This window comes from Ambystoma mexicanum, chromosome 6q (genome assembly GCF_040938575.1).
Source record: "Ambystoma mexicanum isolate Mex_15411 chromosome 6q, UKY_AmexF1_1, whole genome shotgun sequence".
Taxonomy (NCBI): Eukaryota; Metazoa; Chordata; class Amphibia; order Caudata; family Ambystomatidae; genus Ambystoma; species Ambystoma mexicanum.
In genome coordinates, this window is record NC_090937.1 from 1,682,217,533 (window position 1) to 1,682,235,398 (window position 17,866).

The window sequence follows — 17,866 nt, forward strand, 5'->3', positions numbered from 1 at the left end:
GAATAGAAGCGCCTGGAAGCACGTAAGTAAGCGCTTGTTGCCTGCTTCACGATGCGCTCTAACTGTCTTTTTATTTTGCAGGTACAAGTTCGGAGCGGCAGCAGGGTGCTGGAATACCCACTGGGTTAGATGTGGAAAGGAGTAATGGCACGTGAGTATTAAAGTTCCCCAATGTCTTTAATGTCTTTAAACGCACCTTGTTTTGTCTTTCAGATGCGGGATGCAGCGCCGAAGGCCTCCGGAGCGTGCGAAGAGTTGGTAAGCTTTTGTCTTTCAGATGCCGGAATGCAGTGTGAAGACCTCCGGAGCGCACGAAGAGTAGGTAAGCCTTTGTCTTTCAGAATGCAGCGCGAGGCGTTGGTGACAGCCGATGGCCCTGGTAAGTGAAGAGCTGTCACTGAAGACCGTAATGCTAACCTGTTCTTTCTTGTCTTTATAGGTGTTGCTGAAGACTGGATTCAGGATGGTAAGCCTTTTTCCTTAGGCCCAGGATCAGATGCAGAAGACATGATGAGCGTTCTGCTGCAGAGGATGCAGAATAACGCAAAGCAAGATTCATCCATCGGGTGTGGTTTAAATAGCCTCCTGTAGTGCTTAGAAGTCTCCTTCCACAGCCACGCCTAGGTAAGAAAAGAGTTCCAGTGTTCTGAACCTAGGGAGTGGCTCCTGCCCCACCCAACAGGAAAAGTAGTTCCAAACAGAAGAGGATCAGAGGCTCAACTGGCAGGCAAGTAAGCAGCATGGTCTGCTGCAGGTAAGTCCACCCAAGCATTATGAGCCCGGCGCTTCCAGCGCTGGGACTGGGCATATTTATGAGCCTGGTGCCACTGGCGCCAGGACTGGGTCCAAAAGGTCCCAATTGGGACTGGTTGGCACTCGGAACCTGGGTTATGAATCTGCTTCCAAGGGAGTTGGGAAAACCCTGACCTTTTGGAAGCAGAGATCATGACATCGCCCCCCTCACCACCAAAAAAGCAAAATAAAACTAAGCACTCCAATGCCTGGTTCTCCCAAGAACTCATGGATCTTCACATCAAAAAGAGGGTATCACTTGCCACATGGAAAAAGAACCCTACCGAATCCAACAAAACTGCCTTGAAGTCCATTGCTAGAGAATATCAAACAGCTATCACACATGCCAAAGCTGAATCCTACAACACAAGGATAAGCAACGCCAACTCAGGGACAAAGTAAATCTTTTCAATTTTCAGGGAACTGGAGTCGCCTTCAGCTCCCCCACCCACCCTCACCAAGGACGAGATCTGGTGTAACCAAATTTAAGCAGCTATGCTACACAAACTCAATTCCTTACATACCAAAATTTTGGCTTACCAAAAAGCTCTATCAACCCTACTAGCTTGTCCAGCGGCACCCCCAACCTGTAACACTTCGAGCCAGGTACCTAAATTTGAATTCTCTGACATGAGAGAATCTGAAGTCATTGCCCTCATAAAATCTATTAAGCCTTCCAATTGTAAGGGTGACGCATGCCCGGCTCACATCATCAAAGACTGTGCACCAGCCCTGGCCCCCTTCATCACTGCCTTCATCAACTCGTCCTTCCAATCGTCACATGTACCGACTTCCCTAAAAGAAGCTTGGGTCCGACCACTCCTAAAAAAAAACATCTCTCGACCCTTTGATCCCAGGGAATTACAGACCCATTACAACGGTGCCCTTCCTGCTAAAGATTTTGGGCAAAGCAGCTTACCTTCAAAAATGTATTGAGGATAACCACCTTCTTGGACTACGCCAGTCCGGTTTTCGTCCTCGTCATGGTACTGAAACAGCACTACTTGACCTAAAAAATCAAATAGATGACCTAAGAGACGCAGGCACTCCTCTGCGGCCTTTGACCTGGTAGAGCATAAAACCCTATGCCACCATCTCTCCGCCTCGGCCAACTTCTCCCCAAAGGCAGGAGAGAGTAATGAAGGTCTTTTCGGACTCCGCTTGTGCCATCCCTAGTCCTATCAAATGTGGAGCCCACAGGGCTCGAGCATAGCCCCTACCTTGTATAACCTCTTCACGAGACCTCTGTTCAGAATCCTTGATGCCCTGGGCATCTCATATACCAATTATGCAGATGATACCCAGGTACTCATCCTTCGCTCTAACCGTCGGGGTACATGGCGTAGTCTCAAAATCGAACAGGGGGTTGTCGTCCCTCTCTGCTCGGATACCTGCTGCTACTACCTGAGGTCGGCAGTGGTACTTCTACTGGCGGGCCTTCTTGCCCATGTGGGTTTCCCGCCGGTCGGGCTTCCTCTGGACTGGACTGCTCAGGCGACTCCGGCAGGTCAGCTGCTGGGCTCGCCTCGATCTTCTTGAAGAATGACCTGTTTCTGGTCACCGTCTTCCACCCATTGGCGGCTGTCACCATAGACCCTCTCACATGGGTTACCCCGAGGGGTTGTGGTTCATAGGTGAGGAACATCTTCCCTTCGGGATGTCGGTTCCTTACTAGCACTGTGTCTCCCACCGCTTTCTCCTGGAGTTTTCTCTGCTCGCTCTCTCTCTCTCATTTCTGTCCTTCCGCTCCTGCCTGACGTGTTTGTCATCAATCACTCCCGGTGTTCTTCCCTCCACTTCCAGAATCAGTCCTCGCGGACAGCGTTTGAATAGGGCTTCCGCCGGTGGGACGCCTGTGGACTGGTGTGGAGTTGTCCTGTATTCCTGCAGATACTCTAATAGGTTCCGTCGTAACTCCCCTCCCCCATTTAGGGAGATGCGAAAAATCTTGTTCAGGGTTCGCATGAACCTCTCTTCTTCTCCGTTGGCCCTAGGTCAGAGCGGTGTCACTTTCTGGTGTCTACTCCCTCTTTCTTCCAGGTATTTCGCAAATTGGTTACCTTGAAATGGCAGGCCATTGTCCGAACATAGTACTAGTGTGAACCCATGGGTGGCAAATATCTTTTCCAGCGCCAAGATGGTGTGGTCGCAGGCCGTCGATTCCACCAGTTCCACTTCCGGATATCTTGACCATTGGTCTACAACCGCTAGGAAGTACATGCCTCTTCCTGTGGACCCAAAGTCCTCATGAACGGTACCCCAAGGTTGCTCACTCCTCTCCATTGATCTGATCGGGGGCGCTCTCTCTGCAGGACTCGCCGCTTGACATGGGACACACCCTCGCACAAACTCATCCACTCTGCTCTGCAGGTCAGGAAACCATACTTTGGGCCTTAAGCAAGCTTTTGTTTTTGCAGTCCCTTGGTGCCCTGTGTGTGCGAGCGCCAGTACTTTGGTCCCAAGCGATCTTGGGATTACTATTTGTCTGCCCCGTAGGATGAGACCATCCTCAGACACTGATAGCTCATTTTTTACTTTCAATAGTGCTTGCATGTCTCGCTGAGCTCCTGTCTCCCACCTGGAATTGTTGACGAGCACTTCCTTCCATTCCCCGCTTCCAATGGCAGCTCTTATGACCCGGAACACTTCATCGTTGTCTGACGCCACAATGATGTCTTGATGTGCCAACGCTACCGGTATGGCAGCTTCCACTATAGTGCGCACCATTTCCAGGCTCTCCACTACCTCTACCTGGTCCAGCGCAGGACTTGTGCTGGGGTGGCGTGATAGATAGTCTGCAGGATTATGAGTGCCAGGCCTGTACTGCAGCTTCACCCCGTACTCGATCAGTGATAGCATCCTGTTAGGCAGAATCCTGTGCAGTTCCCTTAGGGAGCACTACAGAAGATTAAGACTACAGGTGAGAGCAATAAATCTCCTTTGGTATCAGTCTGTACCACAAAGATTTAGTTGGTAGCTGTGGCTGAGCAGTCAGACTTATCTCAAGAGGGAGATGAGCAGTATTCAGGGTTTACACAATAGGCCTACAGTACTATGGCACAAGGAAACACTGACCAAAGCTTTGTATTAAAAAAGTAGTTATATATATTTTCTTTTATACACTTCTAGAAAAACACATTTATCACAGTCATCAAGCAAGTTAAATTAAGTCAAGGAAAAATATACACACTCCCAAGTTAAACTGTAGACCAAGTGAACCAGAGTGAAAACTGAGCAAAACGGCACAGTGAAAACCAAACACAAGGGATACTTTAGCAATTTCTCACAGGGGAGGGAAAACACAATTTATCTAGAAATAGCTTCTTACACACCCTAGCAACACTTCCCATAAGTTTGTGAACCAGATTTAGACCAGACAGTACATCAGTATCAACAATACTTAAATGAAAACTGAGCAAAATGGCATTTCACAAGTTTAGAAAGGGGAAGGAAAAGGTAGTTATATAATAATAATAATTAGGCATTTATATAGTGCTACAAACCCTCAGGTATCTGAGCGCTGCTTATTATTACCCATGGTATGTGGTGCTCATTTATCGACCTCGGAAGGATGAAAGGCTGAGATTGGCCCCGCCGGGATTCGAACCTGCGTTAGCAAGCTCTGCACGGATGTCAAAGCGAGCGCTCTACTCGCTGTGCCACTTGACCAGCTGAAGCAGGTGCACCAACACAGTTCTAAATGAGAATCAATCTAAAGAAGGCAGTTCTAACAAATGTAGCCACAGTCAGTAGGCCTGTGCCAGAGTCAGTGGAACAGGGCAAGGGCCCAGGAGCAAAATGTTCTTGTAGCTGCAGTCAAGTCTTTGGTTAATGATTTTGAAAAGGTAGATGCAGAAGGTAAAAGACAATGTTAAGAGCGAGGGGCGGCCAACCCAACAGGTAGGTAAAGGATTTAAAACACCTTTAGTGCTACCGCGGAGAAAGGATGGCCTGGCAGAACAATGTTCCTTTAAAATGAAGAAGTGGCTCCTGCGGTGGCGGTTGTTCCTGGTCATTCCTGCAGTTCGGGGGATCCAGCAGAGGAAGAGAGGCTCTCATCGTGGAGGAAGGTTCGAGTTACTGCACTACCCAGGGATGAAACCAGCCACGGTGCTGCCCGACGAATAAAAAGGTACGCTCCTTTATATCGCGGTTCGGGTGGATGGCTGCCTGGCTATCCGGTCTCCAGTGCAGGCCACTGTCGATTCGACCAAGGCAGGTCCGAGGAAGCGATTGACGAACTGGTTGGTCCCACCAGCTCAAGGGAAGAAGGCTCTTACAGATGAAGATCTCCTCTCGTCGTGTGGAAGAATAGTGGTGAGACGCTGCAGCAGGGCTTCACCGGTGGTGCAGGTGCTGAAGATGTCCGTGGGTTCTCTCCCCTTCGGTTCCGTAGTTCCAGTGGTGACGTCTTGCTCTTCCAGTCCTCAGGACCCTGCTTTTATGCAAAAGGAGCCCCATTCATACAGCCTAGCTGTCACTCACACAGTGGAGTGGTCATCTTGGCGGGAGACCCTCCAGCCTATCAGGATAGAGTGCGACATGGGTTGCTGAGGCAACCCTGTACAGGGGTCCTACTCCCTCTCCCACACAACAGACCCACCTCAGACTCAGTGGCGCCGAAAGGAGGGCTTCTTGGCAGAAGCCTGCCAAAAGGACGAACAAAGGGTCCCCAACCTGGGTTGGGAGTTTCGAGAAAGACACGAGAAAGAAGTTATATTAAAGTTCTGGCAAATAAAACCTACCGGAGTAAAGTTAATATTAAAATAGACCGGCGGTATGATAGAGGCTGTCAGAAAAAGTGGTACCCTCGAACAATGGGAAAATCCCATAGGGAAATATTCGCGGTCGAATATTCACGGTAGTAACCATTGCCACTAGCCAGAATCTTTAGAGAGAGGGACTGTTCGGTACCCCCTCGAAAATGAACATAAGGGAAAAACTATTAACCCTCCCCAGTACCTCCATAGTAAGATGGGTTGTACTAGTTTAGTTCATAAAAATTGACTAGTAAAGTCAATTTGGACTTTACATGAACAGGGAGACAGTAGTCAGTCCCAGGGTATGGAGTCTATGTTTGGGGGTCGCTACGACACCCCTGTGTCACTGCACAGAGGGTGCTGTGTAACACAAGTGAATAAAGATGGTTCCTATGGGGTTGAGAAAATCCCATAGACATTAAACACAAAAATAGCCTAGAACACACATAGCAAAAATGCCTAAGAGTGGGAAAAAGAGTCTCACTCTTAGCAGGTGAAAAGAAACAAACCCTTCAATTCCAGCAAAGCTGCTGGGGGACTGTAACCCACATAGAGAAGTTCAAAGGGACTGTAACCCACTCCCTCCTGAGAGACTTCTCTATATCCAAAGAGAAGGCATGGAAGTAGAAGATCCCACTTTTTCTTAAGGGGGTCTTCTAAAGCACCTATCATGCTCTTCATGGTTCTGTTGAACCTCTCTACCAACCCATTTGTCTGAGGGTGGTAGGCTGTTGAGAACTTGTAGGTAACTCTACAGTTTTTCCACATGGCCTTCATGTAGTGGGACATAAAATTTGACCCCCTGTCGGATATGACCTCCTTAGGAAACCCAACCCTAGTAAAAATACCAAGGAGGGCCTTAGCCACAGCCTGAGGTGTAACAGTCCTCATAGGAATTGCTTCAGGGTACATAGTAGCATGGTCTACTACAACAAGTATAAACCTGTTGCCTTAATAAGTTGGAGGATCAAGGGGACCAACAATGTCGATTCCTACCCTCTCAAATGGTACTCCCACCACAGGGAGAGGCACTAAAGGTGCCACGTTCTTGAAGCCACTTTTACCAGAGGTTTGGCAAGTGTGGCAAAACTTGCAATACTTATCTACCTTTGCCCCCATTTTATGCCAATAAAGGTAGAGAGAGAGCCTTTCCTTGGTCTTCTTGAAACTCAAGTGACCATCCAAAGGAATCTCATGGGCTAGTTGCAAGTATTGGAGTCTGTTTGCTTGGGGCACTACCAGTCTTTTGTAGTCCCCAGGGATTTACTCTGTTGGTTCACTATAGAAGAGGCCATCTTCCCAGTGTAACCTATACTTCCCAGGCTCTTGCCCTTCAAGCTGAGAAGCTGCCTGGTGGTGAAGACCTTCCAGAGTTGGACATTCTCTTTGCCCTCTACTGAAGTCTGCCCTGTTGGGGCCACCTTCTGCCAGTAAAAACTGCAGCTCAGGATGTTCCACAGGGTCAAGATCTCCAATGAGATCCTGGCCTCCTACTAGGTCTTAATCCTCAGGCTATAGTTCAACCACACAGGGTTGTACTTCACTCTCTGCCTCAGCTGGACTAGGAATCACAGTTGTGATTTTTGACAACCTAGGAGATTTCCTGGTTGGCAGCACTGGAGTGCTTTCTGCTGTTTTCTTCTTTGACGTCTTGGGCTTCCCCTTTGCTTCTGGTTGCTTGGAAATAGCAGTTAGTAACTCCTGTGGAGTAGGAGTGATTTCTTTTTCTATCATCTCCTCAGGAGAGCTCCTCAAGCTCCTCTCCCTTGCAGGTCTGGTAAACTCCTGTAATCTCTTACTAGGAGGTCTGGGAGTACTTGACACTACTCCTAGGTCTTTCAGATCATTGCCCAACAGCACCCTACCTGGTACTTCAGATTGTACACTCACAGGTATCCTGACAGTCATTTCATTGCACTGGATGAGAGCTGGTAATTGGGGAAGCATCTGCACAGGCCCTCCAGCTAACTTGGTGAGGCGTTTGGGTGCCTTAGCAACATCCTCCACCTTGAAAAAAGATTTGTCCACCACAGTTATGTTGGCCCCAGTGTCTCTAATGGCAGGAGTCCCCTGACCATTGACTAGGACACTGTCTTTGTAATACTCTTTAGTATTAGGAGGGATAGAATTATACACATCTAAATTCTGTTGTTCCCACAACCCTAGAGATACTAAAGATACACTAGCTGAGACTCCAATGGGGTCGTCAGCTAGTAGTTGAACGTTTCCACTGGCCATATGTACTTCCTCCTATGGAGCGAAGGCTAAGGAGACAGTTTGGACCCCTGAAGGTTTACCCTTACATCTGGGATCCCCTTTCACATGGTCAGTAGAGCCACGAGCATAACATTTTCCAAATGTCTTTATGAATGGTGGCTTGTTCTGACCTCCTTCTTGTCTGGGACCCGAAGGTACACTAACCTGATTAGATTTCCCTGGTGGCTTACCCTTAGAATTTTGTTTGGGGCCCTCTTTGGAATTGGAATTATTTGAATTCTCTTTGTTGTCTTTCTTTGGCTGCTTTCCCTCATCCTTTTTCTGAGTGACCCCTTGAATCCTTGTGAGTAGCCCTGTTGGCCACCCACAAGTCAGCAGCCTTAGCCAGCTTCTTAGAATCTAGTTCCTTTGAATCAGCCAAGTGCTGTCTGAGCTCAGGAGAGCAGGCATCATAGATAGACTCCATCATTACAAGATTTCCAATTCCTTCATAACTGTTAACTCTATAACCCTTAATCCATCCCTCTAAGTTCTTCAAACAATCATTCACCCAAGTAGCCCAAGGGGTACTATCATGCTCTTTGAGGGTCCTAAACCTCTTAAGGTACTGGGAAGGAGTCTTCCCAAATCTAGCTATCAAATCTAACTTTACACATTCATAATCCATCCTATCCACCTCCCCCAACTCCATTACCACATCAGATGCAACAGGGAGGAGCCTAAAGAATAACCAGGGGATCAACTGATTCCCTGTGATATCCTGGAGCCCATGATTGTATTCAAACATAGCAAGCCAATCTAATACATCCAACTTAGGTTCATACAAACCCACAATCTCTTTAGGCATCCAGGGTCTTTTTGGACTGGAAGATCTAGAGGATTCGGGGAGAGAAGCATTTTCCAAATACAATTTCTTCATCTCAAGCTCATGATTGAGCTCCATTTCTTTGAGCCTTAGTTCTTGATGTCTCTGTTCAGTTTGGGCACTAATTTGTTTGAATTCTAGTTCATGTCTAATTTTTTCTAGTGAGATAAATTCAGGACTTAATGTGGGACCTGGTAAGGGTCCAGTTGCCACAGGCAGAGGGCCAGAGGGGGTCACATTGTTATCCTGCTCTTCCTCATCTGGCTCCACAATAACATCTTCAACATTATCCTCATTACTGTTTGCTATATTTGCTGGGGTAGTGGGCACTAGAGCACCACTATCCAGACTTTGTTTCTCTAACAGTCTATCAATCATTTCTGATTTCTTCTCTTTGACAGGAAGACCTTTCTGTCTACACAGATCCCTTAAATAATCAGCAGTCTTAGTAAGGAGGGTCTCCTGGCTTTAATTTTCCATATTCTTGACTTTACTTTTAAAATAAACTTTTTGTGATAGTTAGCCTTGTGGTTATTTGAACCAAGCTACTAGCAGAACTCTAAAATGTAAATCCAATACTTTTATCCTCACCGCTGTACACCTTTGTTAGGCAGAATCCTGTGCAGTTCCTTTAGGGAGTACTACAGAAGATTAAGACTACAGGCGAGAGCAATAAATCCCCTTTGGTATCAGTCTGTACCACAAAGATTTAGTTGGTAGCTGTGGCTGAGCAGTCAGACTTATCTTAAGAGGGAGATGAGCAGTATTCAGGGTTTACAAAATAGGCCTACAGTACTATGGCACAAGGAAACACTGACCAAAGCTTTGTATTAAAAAAGTAGTTATATATATATTTTTCTTTATACACTTCTAGAAAAATACATTTATCACAGTCATCAAGCAAGTTAAATTAAGTCAAGGAAAAATATACACACTCCCAAGTTAAATTGTAGACCAAGTGAACCAGAGTGAAAACTGAGCAAAACGGCACAGTGAAAACCACACACAAGGGATACTCTAGCAATTTCTCACAGGGGAGGGAAAACACAAGTTATCTAGAAATAGCTTCTTACACACCCTCGCAACACTTCCCATAAGTTTGTGAACCAGATATAGACCAGACATTACATCAGTATCAACAATACTTAAATGAAAACTGAGCAAAATGGCATTTCACAAGTTTAGAAAGGGGAAGGAAAAGGTAGTTATAAGAAGCAGGTGCACCAACACAGTTCTAAATGAGAATCAATCTAAAGAAGGCAGTTCTAACAAATGTAGCCAGAGTCAGTAGGCCTGTGCCAGAGTCAGTGGAACAGGGCAAGGGCCCAAGAGCAAAATGTTCTTGTAGCTGCAGTCAAGTCTTTGGTTAAAGATTTTGAAAATGTAGATGCAGAAGGTAAAAGACAATTTTAAGAGAGAGGGGCGGCCAACCCAACAGGTAGGTAAAGGATTTAAAACACCTTTAGTGCTACCGCAGAGAAAGGGTGGCTTGGCAAAAGAATGTACCTTTAAAATGAAGAAGTGGCTCCTGCGGTTGTTCCTGGTAGTTCCTGCAGTTCGGGGGATCCAGCAGAGGAAGAGAGGCTCTCGTCGTGGAGGAAGGTTCGAGTTACTGCACTACCCAGGGATGAAACCAGCCGCGGTGCTGCCCGACTAATAAAAAGGTACGCTCCTTTAAATCGCGGTTCGGGTGGATGGCTGCCTGGCTATTCGGCCTCCAGTGCAGGCCAGGAAGCGATTGACGAATTGGTTGGTCCCACCAGCTCAAGGTAAGAAGGCTCTTACAGATGAAGATCTCCTCTCGTTGTGTGGAAGAAAAGTGGTGAGACGCTGCAGCAGGCCTTCACCGGTGGTGCAGGTGCTGAAGATGTCCGTGGCTTCTCTCCCCTCGGTTCCGTAGTTCCAGTGGTGACGCCTTGCTCTTCTAGTCCTCAGGACCCTGCTTTTATGCAAAAGGAGGCCCATTCATACAGCCTAGCTGTCACTCACACAGTGGAGTGGTCATCTTGGCGGGAGACCCTCCAGCCTATCAGGATAGAGTGCGACATGGGTTGCTGAGGCAACCCTGTCCAGGGTTCCTACTCCCCCTCCCACACAACAGACCCACCCCAGACTCAGTGGCACCGAAAGGAGGGCTTCTTGGCAGAAGCCCGCCAAAAGGACGAACAAAGGATCCCCGACCTGGGTTAGGAGTTTCGAGAAAGACACGAGAAAGAAGTTATATTAAAGTTCTGGCAAATAAAACCTACTGGAGTAAAGTTAATATTAAAATAGACAGGCGGTATGATAGAGGTTATCAGAAAAAGTGGTAGCCTCGAACAATGGGAAAATCCCATAGGGAAATATTTGCGGTCGAATATTTACTGTAGTAACCACTGCCACCAGCCAGAAACTTTAGAGAGAGAGACTGTACGGTACCCCCTCGAAAATTAACATAAGGGAAAAACTATTAACCCTTCCCAGTACCTCCATAGTAAGATGGGTTGTACTGGTTTAGTTCATAAAAATTGACTAGTAAAGTCAATTTGGACTTTACATGCCCAGGGAGACAGTAGTCAGTCCCAGGGTATGTTTTGGTGTTGCTACGAAACCCCTGTGTCACTGCACGGAGGGTGCTGCGTAACACATGTGAATAAAGATGGTTCCTATGGGGTTGAGAAAATCCCATAGACATTAAACATAAAAATAGCCTAGAACACACATAGCAAAAATGTGGGAAAAAGAGTCTCACTCTTAGCAGGTGATAAGAAACAAACCCTTCAAATCCAGCAAAGCTGCTGGGGGTCTCTATAGGTAAGGGAAATTAGCCATAGAATGAGAATTCTCCCTAACACATCTACCGTTCTATACGCGGGGGTGGTTTCGACGAGGCGCCAGCCATGATTGGTATAATCATAAATATATAAAACCGTGATGACCACCACTGGTTTTCCTAGAATGTACAATCGGAAGTGGCCGTAACCCCACAATATCGCCAGGGCTTCCCTCTCAATTTGAGAGTACCTTCTTTCAGTTTCGGAGAGGGCTTTGCTGGCCTAAGCAATAGGACACATGTATCCCTGTGCATTGGCCTGTAATAGTACTGCACCCAAACCCACTGGGCTAGCGTTTACCACAATTTCGGATTCCCTCTCTGGGTTGAAGTACGCCATGGTTTCCTGGTCCGACAGTGCCGACTTCATGTCTTGAAACGCCTTTTGGCCCCTCTCAGTCCATGTCCATGCCACATCGTTTTTTGTTAGCGCCCTTAAAGGCTCCGACAACGATGCAAGGCCCAGCCCAGGAAACTTTGAATTTCTGCTGGTGATTCCGGGGCGGCAGCGTGGAAAACAAAGCCAAAGAATTCGATGCGGTCCTTGAAGAATTCACACTTGGTTTTGTGAAGTGTGAGACCTAGGATGCTTAACCTGTCCAGTGCCTGCTCCAGCCGTTTCATGTGATCAGCTTCAGACGCTGCGAAGACAAGGATGTCGTCGCTCATGTTGATGACTCCTTTCAGTCCAGCGAGGGCTCCCCTGATGGCATTTTTGAACACCTCAGCCGCTGACGATACTCCAAAGCTCAGCCTCTTGAACTGGTACAACCATTCGTGTGTGGTGAAGGTTGTAATATAGCGTGACGCTGGATGCAGTTCTAATTGATGGTATCCTGAACGCAAATCCAACTTCGAGAACACCTTGGCACCTTGCAATTCACTGATGATGTCGTCTAACGTCGGGGTGAGGTGTCGTTCCTTTTTATGGCGGCATTGGGTAGGCGCATGTCGAGACAAATGCCTACCGCTCCAGGCTGCTTAGGTTTTGGTGCAACCACAATCAGGAATACCCATGGGGTAGGGCCCTCCACGCTCTCTATCATGTCCATGTCTATCAATGTCTGGAGTTCCTTTTCCACTTGGGCTCTTAGATGAAATGGAATTCTCCTATGCTTTAAAGCGGTGGGTCTCACCGTCTCATCGATGTGAAAACGTATTGGTTCTGCTTTCAACTTCCCCACGCCATGGAAGAGGCTCTCGTATCTTTCTAGGAGCTGTTCAACATCTGAGTGGTACACCGACATGGTGAAATGTTCAATGTTCAGGGCCTTTGAGGCAGCACAACTCAGCAGGGAGTGGGGACTTACGTCGTTAACAAAGAATCTGGCCTTGATTGCATTTTGTCACAGTGTGCTGCCCCCAAACGTGTAGATCCTCGCTCTGGATGTTTCGAGCACTGGCGGGCCAGGGAGAGCTTTGTAATGTTCGGTTGCTAGGACGCATACCAATGCCCCAGTATCGATCAAGACTGGGGTTGGTGTGCCACCAATGTCTGCTATACATGTAGGTTGTCTCCTCTTCCTGGCTCCCGTGGCTATGTTGGAGATAAAGAATACCTCCTCATCCTCTTCTTCCTCCTCCGCTATTTCAAGCTCTTTTATTCCTTGTTTCACAGCTGCTACACTCCTGGGTCTCCTGAAGTTTCCACCGCTCAATCTCGCAGGACCTCTGGAGGTGGCTTCCGGCATCGCTACCCTGCACACCCTGGCGTAATGTCCTGGTGTGCTGCACCTGCCGCACACTCTCGTCTTCGCTGGGCATTCTCCCACGTGTGGCAGATCATACCCGCAGTATTGGCATGATGGCGGAGTGTCGTGGACGGGGGGGCTGTCAGTTTGCTTTTGCCCCCACCGTGGTTTGGGCGGGGTGGTTCTTCCTACTGCAAAAGCTTCTTCACTCTTTCCTGGGCGAACAGCCGCATCCATCTTTGCTCCCCAGCTTTCTGCGAGCTCATATGCCCGACCAGTGTCCAAAATTTGTGTTAATGTCATTCCTGGTTCCCGAAGAACCTGCCTCCTCAATTTACCAGAGCTGCACCCCTGAATGATCTGGTTTCACACCATGCCCTCTTCATTTTCCCCTCTACATGTGCATGCCAGTTGACGCAATCTTGCGCAGAATTGATCCAGGGATTCATCACCATGTTGCTTTTCTCCGCACATTATGAATCTGTCATAGTCCATGTTCGCCATGGGGAGGAAGTGATTTTACAGAGCTGCTTTGACTGCTGCATAGGTGGTGACTTGTAGGTTTAATGACTCGAAAATGCGGTGCACTTCTGTCCCAGCAGAATATAACAGGGTTGCTACTTTTGCATGATCATCATTCTCACCAGTAGCTCTGAAAAACCTTGACCCACAGTAACCATTTAGGCCCAAGCTTGGACGGAGGTCCTGATGTGTCAAATTCTGGCATTGGCGCCAGCGTGCCTTGCTGTTGACGTGGTATCTGTGCCGGGGCGATGGCTGCTCCATCCTGATCACCCATCTCTGCAGGTCGCACAGGCACCCCACTCTATGGTGTGAGGCCGCAAACCTGGGGTGTGTAGACTACGTTGGCGCTATGGCGCTTTCCCGTACCCCTTATCAGATTCTGTGATACCACAGCTGCCCAGAATGTTCACTGACCTTATTGATTCAACTCCAGTGTTGATAGAACTTGTGTTGTAAAAGTCCTTTTGTAGACCTACCCCCAGCCACTTGGACCAGTCTGTGCCGGAAGATGAGCACACACCATCACTTTAGTATAATCACGGCTTCCACAATGCAGGAAACCGTGAAAGTTCCAAAAATAGTTTCAAAAGAATCCCACGGACAGTGCACGAGCTCCCTCTTGGGCCGCATCTGTTGCGTGCGAAATTCTAAAATGGCCGCCAATTGCCGTGTCGGATCCGGAGCTGTGTAATGTGAGGAGATGCCATTTCCGACGTTTAGCATGTCTAACAGATCCCACACACCTACACAGCACTTCGTCCTCATCGCCAATGTTGTGACCATTGAGGTGCCCCAGGCCGCCCCACACAGCACGCACGCACACAAAAGGAATGACTCACGGACACGTCTGCTGGCAATGGGGTCCCGGCGACAACTGCCGTCTCGGTCCTCATTTATTCATTCTGCGCATGCGTGAGCCGGAACGAGGCTCTCGCATGCGTGCACACAACTTTACTACGTAACAATCCCCACAAACAACATATCCATAATAAAATGCGAGAAAACAGCGATTGATCAGTGTAAGGATGAGTCTGGAAGGCTGTGTGGCTGCAACTGAAATAGCCTTTAATTCAGGGTTAAGGAGAAAAAAAAAATGAGACTTTAATTCAGTCTTCTGTTCCCTCTGCTGTAGGGGTTGATTCTGCAGGTTAGTCCTCATACGCCCAGAGCATCTCCGGTGTGGCTCTCCCTCTGCTCTGCCGTTCTGCAAGAGATCGGACGAAACACACACAGTCTGTCATTGGTTTCCAGTTTATATAGGGGCTGGAGGAGTTTGAGCCAATCAGGAAGGGTTTGGCCTGCTTTTCTATAAATATCCCCACAAGCCCCGTCCCCTTCCTCTCTGTACGAAGATTGCCATGGTGTCTTTCCCGCCAAGACTGGGAAAATGCAAGCGGTTGCTACCCCCGGGCAACCTGGGGGTTCTGACATACTCGAAGCACTGCTGGAAGGGAAAAAAGGTGAGTGTTCTGGTACCAGGCAGGATAGTGGAGCTAGTACCAAAAAAACACTGTCACCCATTTCCTCTTGTTCGGTGACAGCTACTGCATGTTCGTCAGTGCCGCGCACAAACGGAAGCCAGGGACACCGCTTCTGTGGTTCCCTTTCTTTTGGGTTTTCTATGTCAAGGTCCCCCTTCACCCCCTTGTATATCCCCTCCTCGCTACTGCGTGGCAAGGCTGGAAGCACACCCGCGACTTCCGGGTTCATTTCCACGCGTCTGTCTTTAGATCCGCCCATGAGCCATCATCCTCGCATTCTCCTTCTCTCTCTCTTTCATTGCCGCTGGGACCTCCATCCGAGGCTTTCTCTGCTGCTGTTCCGAGGGTTCAGCATGTGTTGGTCCCTACTTCAGAACCTCCGTCCGAGGTTCTTTCTGCTGCTGTTCCATGCTTTCAGCCTGTTCACAATCAGATACAAATTTGCAAAACATTTGCAATCTTTGAATTTCTAAATAATTACAGAATATGAGGAGATGCTTCACAGTTTCTGGTTCATCACCAAGCTCGCAAAACCGACAGAAGCCATCAGATGTGGCACCCTTGTAAGATTTCCAGTTTTTTATGTGAGCATTGGTGTGCAGTAAATCCAGTCTGATTCTCATATAGAGGTTTCTAGATCTATTGCAAGGAAAGCAAGTCAGATAAGACGGGTGTGGATGTTGTGTGTGCCTGAATTTGGCATATTCTGTATAAGATTGGTATTCGGCAATCCAGTCGGATGTATTAGACCAATCATTTTGAAAGTGCCTTTTTTTAACTAAAGCTGGCCATACTAAAAGTTTATCAGGCTCCATAGCAATCGCAGCAAGCAAAGACCTCATTTGATTATTGAAGTGGGCAATCGATGCAGGATAGGATTTTGAAAGCATTGCCGCAACACCCTCATAAAGTGAGTTGGCCAGAGGATCTAACATTTTGCCATAATTTGTTAACCTCCTCCAGTAGAATTTAGAAGCTAAAGAAGACCGAGAACAGTTTTCCAAATGTTACCTTGCAACTTGTTAAGGATTGATCCAATATCCAGTAGACAAAGGTCCAATTCAAGTATAATTGCCTCCACTTTCATAACATAAAAATCTATTAATGGTATGAATGAGAATTTGCAATGCCTATGAAAAATGAATTTCATTTGGGCTGTGACTTGTGTGACTTTGATGGTGAGGGAGCTCTGCCACATCTTTAAAGAGTTAGCATTGGAAAGGTTATAGCCCAAATAGGTTATGCCTAGAGTGCGGTGGATTGGGTGATGACCAATGTGCCATTGAAAGGTACTCATTTTTTTCTTGTTGGAGAAAACAAGGATGTTTGATTTTGTAGAATTAGTAACTAGATTATGTAGTTTGCAAAATAAGGAGAACAGCTCAAGTTTGTTCTGTAACCCAAATGGAGTACGATCAAACAAAATGACATCGTCCGCATATGCGAGCCAACACAAGCGCAAGCCTCCCAATTTTGCAGGAAAAATATCAGTAATATTCCAAATTTGGTAAAGATCAGCAAGATACAGATTGAAAAGTACTGATGCTAAATTGCATCCTTGCTTGACGCCAATTTCTGTAGGTATTGCGTCTGTAAGAAGACCAGATTGATTAATGTGGAATTTGTAATTTGTTTGATCGTTTAATAAAGCAATAATAGCGACAATGTGTGTTGGGATGCCATAAAACAACACATTCTTCCTCAAGGTACCTCTTATGATGTTGTCAAAAACAGATGACATGTCCAGTGACGACTTATACATGGGCCACTTAAGGACTGATAGGAGACTAAGAAATTGGCTAGGATGGTAGAGTTGAGTGTTGTGCCCAATGATTTTCTAAAGCCAACCTGATATCGTGACAGTATGTGGTGGGATGAGAGGAACTGGTCCCGTTCATTAAGAATCAGTATGGCAAAAACCTTAGCTGAAACAGCAATCAATGCAATGGGGTGAAAGTTGGAGGGGTCATCGATGGGACCTTCCTTATGCAGAGGGATAATAATGAACACCAGCCATGATGGGGGAATGACTTTAGTTTGAAAGATGATGTCAAATCTGAGCTTCAAAATTTTGGCCCAAAAGTGAAGATCATCCTTCAGAACACAAGGCGGTAACCCATCGGGTCCAGCTGCCTTTGAAAACGTACGTTTTTAAATAGCCCATTGAACATCCTCAACTGACCAAGGGCATTTTGAGGGAATACTCCTAACAAGAATATGTACATCAAATGTGACATAATCCTGTTGTAGTATATATTTGGCTTTAAAGAATTTTGTCCAGATTTTCGCCAGCTATTGCAGACTCAAGGCAGGATATGTGGTTACCAGTTGGGTTTCTCACGGTTGCCCAGATGTCCTTGGAATTACGATTACATAAATGAAAAATCATTCTTTGGTGTTCTTTCAAGTGGCCTTCAAATCAAATCTTATTCAAGTCCATTTTATATCTGGATATACATTTTTTTCTGAGAGGGACATGAAAGGAGTAGACTTCAACCATCTAAGATCTCGATTTTTTAAGCATTTAAGCAACACAATTGCTCTATGAAATCTATTGGGATGAGGAGACACCTTCGAGGTTTGCTCTTGAAGAGCTAAGGTTTGGAAGTGCGATTGTATCATAAGCATACTCCACTCATCCACCTTCTCCTGCAGCAATCCAACAGACCGCACATCCTTCACAACCCAGAAGTCACGTTGACCAAGTCTGCAAGTTGCCTGCA